The sequence below is a fragment of the Papio anubis genome, chromosome X (genome assembly GCF_008728515.1).
Source record: "Papio anubis isolate 15944 chromosome X, Panubis1.0, whole genome shotgun sequence".
NCBI classification, from domain to species: Eukaryota; Metazoa; Chordata; class Mammalia; order Primates; family Cercopithecidae; genus Papio; species Papio anubis.
Genome location: NC_044996.1, coordinates 118,563,054 through 118,566,940, shown reverse-complemented (window position 1 = coordinate 118,566,940; position 3,887 = coordinate 118,563,054). Strand labels below are relative to the sequence as shown.

The 3,887-nt window shown below is 33.7% G+C and overlaps 1 pseudogene; it reads left to right on the top strand.

Annotated features, from left to right (window-relative positions):
• Window positions 1-558: 558 nt before the first annotated feature.
• LOC116272301 lies at window positions 559-702 on the top strand (annotated as a pseudogene).
• Window positions 703-3,887: the final 3,185 nt, after the last annotated feature.

The following is a 3,887-nucleotide window of genomic DNA, read 5'->3' as shown; positions in this document are numbered from 1 at the left end:
ATGAATCATATCTAGGATACATACAGAAATCTCAAAACTCAATAATAAAATAGTAAGAAGAAAATAAACATTCTAACCAAGATGGGCAAAAGATTTAAATAAACACTTCAGTGAGGAAGAGATAGGCCTGAGCTTAAGGACAAGAAAAGGAAATGCCCAACATCATCATACCACCATGAGATACCACTACACACTGATTAGTATGCTAAAACAAAAATAAGAGCAAAAATTAAATAGAGCATCCAAATGAACAAACAACCTGACAATTTCACAGGCTAGGAAGGATGTTCAGCAACTGGAATTTTTGTATGTTGCTTCTTAACACGCAAACTGAACCTTTCTTTCAATGTTAAATATATAGCTTACCCAAAGGTGGAAAACCTTATCTTCACACAAGAATCTGTACAGGAGTGTTTATGGTAGCTGTGTTCATAATTGCTTAAAACTGGAAGCAAACCAAATGGCCTTCAGTGGGAAAATGGATAAACAATATGTGATAGAAGTATCACAGATGTTTACATAACCTGTGATACTTAGCAATAAAAAGTAAACTAATAAATTCTTCCTGGTAGAAGAGATACTATGATCACAAAACGGGTTTTGCTAGGGTGAGGCTTGTCTATTACACTGAGGATGTGCTGAACCTGAGATTCTTACCAAGAAACTCAACTGCAGAATTTTTGCTAGTGGGGTAAGATCAAAACAGCAACAACAAAAATAAACCAATAAACATAACAACATGAATGAATCACAGCACATTATGCTAAGGATAGGAAGCCAGATTCAAAGGGCCATAGAATTTATAATTCTATTTATATGACATTCTGGACAGAAAAAGATCAGTGATTGCCAAGGACCAGAGGTAAGGGTAAGGGATTAACTAAAAAGGGGCATGGAGTGATGGGTAATGGAAACTGTTCTATATCATGATTGTGGTAGTGGCTACACAACTGTATGCTTTTGTCAAAACTAAAAGAATTGCTCTCTGAAAAGAATAAACTTTTCTAATTGTAAATTTGTCTCAATAAACCTGATCAAATAAAAGAATAAATTTTCAATCATAAGGCAAGCATTAAATGTCATTGTATTCGGTCTCCAACTTTGATCAGAGATCAGTTTTTGTCCTGAGAATAAGAGAATAAAATAATTTCTGTCTGAAGCTGAGGTTTGTCTCAATTTTCTCCATTACTATGTTCTGAAATCCCCCTTTTCCATAAAATGACTCATTTCTCCAATCCTGCTGCCCAGGCCGTTACATGATATAACTATTCACCTGTCTAAATTGCTTGTCTGAATTCCAGAACCCATCACAGCTGAACTTCTTGTCATGGTTTCTATCCACTTGCTTCCTTTTAGCTTTTGATTCCTCTAAGTTACTTGCACCCTATAAAAACTAGTTTATGAATAATTAATGAATAACCATCTTTCATCACCATTCAATTTGAATTTAAATTAATAGATGTATTTACTGTATGAAAGAGGCACTGTGCTAGGAATTAGACATGTAATAATGAACAGGAGATATTATTACTGGATATATCTTCTGCCTCCACAGAACTTAAAAGACTTATGGTAGAGAGTACATCTTCAATTACAACCTAATATGGACTTGGGTTGATATATGAGAACATGGAAGGGTCACGTAACAGGTGTAGTCTAGTCAGTGAAGCCTTTTCAAAGTGATTTCTAAGTTGGGTAATGGAGGGTGGGTAGGAATCACTCTAGGAGGTGATGATAGGAGAGAAGAATCATATTTCTGACATAAAGAACACAGTCTGTAAAGGCCCCAAACTGAGACAGCAAGGGAGTTCAATCATCTGAAAAGGTTCCTTAAAACAGAGACATATGGTCACATGGTTGCTGAGAGATGAAACTGGATATACAGACAGGGATCAAGCCGTGAAAAGCCGAATAGATTGTATTAAAGGGTTTTTTCTTTCCTATTCCTGCACAGATACAACTATAGCATATTACGCTTTTTCTTAATGTACAGTAGTTTTATGTGCATAATAACTTGGGAAAATTTAAATGGTTCCCTATCTGGGTAGACCTTAAAATTAATCTTTTAGGGGCTCTCAAAGGCTTGATCCCTCTACATTCTCTTTTCTGCTCTTGTCTCCTAAATACACCTTATATTTTACAGGATAATTATCCCTCTTCCCTATCTGTCTTCACCCACACCAGATAGTCTTACAAACAACTGGCTGATCATAGAATTCACATTGATAAGTGCTAAATCTTTAATCCTAAATGTCATTGTCATTTGTCCTATTACTACAATGTGTTACTACTTTTGTTGCTGTTTTGTCTCCCATTGAAAATCTTGACTTACTGTTATAACTATGTGTATTTAATGTCTAAAAGGTAGAGAGCAAAATAAATTGCAATAAAGTTACAATACTTCATAGCTCAAAATAAGAACACATTTTATATAGTAATTATTTTTATTTGTAAAATAAACTACAGAAAAAGGAGATGGAGTTCCCAAACTGGATCAGTCCCAAAGTCTTCCCTACCTCTGGACTTCCCATTACCAAAACAGTCCCTATTTGTTTAAAAGATTTGTGTTTAGTTGTCTGTTACTTGTAGCCAAAGTCTTTCCAATGTAAAAATGTAAATACACATTTTTCTCATAAAGCTATGTCTACAAGTCATAATCATCAAAGACCTTGACATTTCAGTCAATACAATAAAGAAAAGCTTTGGTGACTTTTCTTTTTCTTTCTTTCTTTCTTTCTTTCTTTCTTTCTTTCTTTCTTTCTTTTTTTTTTTTTTTACAAAAAGAATCACATAATAGACAACTGACAGAGAAAGTCAGTTTTAATTATGGTGCCTGAATTGTCTGTCATGGCTTATGCAGGTTTTGTTTCACAACCAATATTGAGTCAGAGGGAAATTAAATTTGGTGGGTGGTGAGGATTTTCAAAGTAATTGACTTCATTGTGCTATTTATATTCCAGTATTTGAACTGGGCAGATACTAAGCATGGTGCTTTTATATACTAATAACAACATTGGAAAAGGTACTAAAAGTGTTGTTGTTGTTATTATTATTCATAGTGATATAAATAAGTTAGCAGTATTAAGAGAATAATTTACTCATTCATTATTATCATTACTCAACAGACATTTATAGAGTCCACCATTTGCCATGTGATAAGTACTGAGGATTTAAACGTAAGTAAGACAAAATTCATGAATTCATCGTCTCAATTCATAGTAAGATTAAGAGACAGGTATGTTAGGAAAATAATAGATAAGAAATGAATGAATTCAGTGGAAAAAATTGTTTCAAGAGTCTTCAGGAAGCAAACAGGATTAGTATTGAACTGTTTGTTGCTATACATGCCAATAGTCAGTTTAGGGTGGAAATAAAAACAATAGATGTACAGTGATCATTACCTCCCTTGTGAATCAGCTAATCTACAGTTGACATCTTGAACAGGAGCCTTTCAACTTTGCTAAACATATGGCAAGATTTTGACATTTGATAGATACTATTGTTGCAAAATAGCACTTTAATTTTTGTGGCAGGATGCAGAAAAATTATTTTCAAAATAAAAAAGATGATTATGAATATGATCCAGAGACTTAAAATGATGCTGAAGAGGACAGCCAAAATGGGATTTTGGGATGATTCCCTTTTATCAACATACTTCTCAATCTGTTTCTTTTGTGCCACCTGCAGGGGTGTTGACAGAACCAATTCCAAGAGGGCATGGGTGCTAAAAATTGGCATTTCTGCCTTTTTATAAATACCTTACATGGAAAGGGAATTTTCTTCCTGTTCAATGCTAACAGTAAACATTTTTCTCCTTTGTAAAATGTACATAGAGAAATTTTGATAATGTTTTTGTTATTTTGAGAATACCTACATATCATAGATAT